Consider the following 993-nt stretch of genomic DNA (forward strand, 5'->3'; position numbering starts at 1 on the left):
AAAAAAAAAAAAAAAAAAAAATATTTCAACTGCCAGAAAAAATATAAAAGTCTCCACTCCCCAGAATTTACAGTTATTAATTTACTTGTATATCGTTGCAGAAATTTTATTGCACATAAAATGTGTGCCATTCCTTGCATCCAAATGAGATGTTTTACTTTTCTTTTACTTAACTGTTTCACTTTAGCAATATACCTTTGAATACTTTTCTGTTTCACAATGTTCTACCAACAATTTTTAAACAGCTAATAGAGAATTTTTTTAACCAGTCCCCTATTAGTAAACACTTACAGTATTACCTAATCTTTGTGTTCACATATCTTTTTGTGTTTTAAGTATGCATTATTATATTTTGAATTTTGTCAAAGCATTTTGTGGGAATTTGTTTTCTTCTTATATAAGTGCCTAAAAAATATCATTTGTTTTGCCACTTGGCCTACAAAACTTAAAATATTTACTATCTGGCTCTTTATAGAACAAGTTTTTCAGTCTTTAATATACCACTACCCTTTATTTATTTTGTGGCGCTTTTCACTATATGAATTATCTTCCTTGCTTGACATCTGTCTTTCCTTGAGTTGTCATTTACCCACTTGAATGTAAGTAAATTCCCTAAAAGTAGAGGCTTTATCTATCTCACTTATCACTGTATCTTCATCACCTGAAACACTGTTGACACATAACAGGCACTTCATAAATATTTATTCAGCAATTAACAATTTAAAGCAGAATGAAAAGGTAGTCTTTTTTTTTAAAGATCATCTTAAATACCTAAAAGTTCTCCCATTTTTAGTGTAATTTCAGGATCAGTACATGTATCCTTCAAGTATTTATTTTTTAATTTTACTCCTATAAGATTTATAAGTTAGCTCTCTAGAAATTTCTTCTCTGGTTGAAAGTCTAGATATCTGAGGTTTCTATTAATTTGTTTACCTATTACATACACTTTCTAAGAAATGCAATATGAACCTTGATCCTCAAGTTTTTTTTTTT

At 28.4% G+C, this 993-nt stretch overlaps 1 protein-coding gene across 12 annotated transcripts in view; it reads left to right on the forward strand.

Moving 5' to 3' along the window:
- Positions 1 to 993, forward strand: part of RAPGEF6 (Rap guanine nucleotide exchange factor 6) — a 234,319-nt gene that overhangs the window by 182,428 nt on the left and 50,898 nt on the right. The window lies entirely within an intron of this gene.

The sequence above is a fragment of the Cebus imitator genome, unplaced genomic scaffold (genome assembly GCF_001604975.1).
Source record: "Cebus imitator isolate Cc_AM_T3 unplaced genomic scaffold, Cebus_imitator-1.0 Scaffold76, whole genome shotgun sequence".
Classification (NCBI taxonomy): domain Eukaryota; kingdom Metazoa; phylum Chordata; class Mammalia; order Primates; family Cebidae; genus Cebus; species Cebus imitator.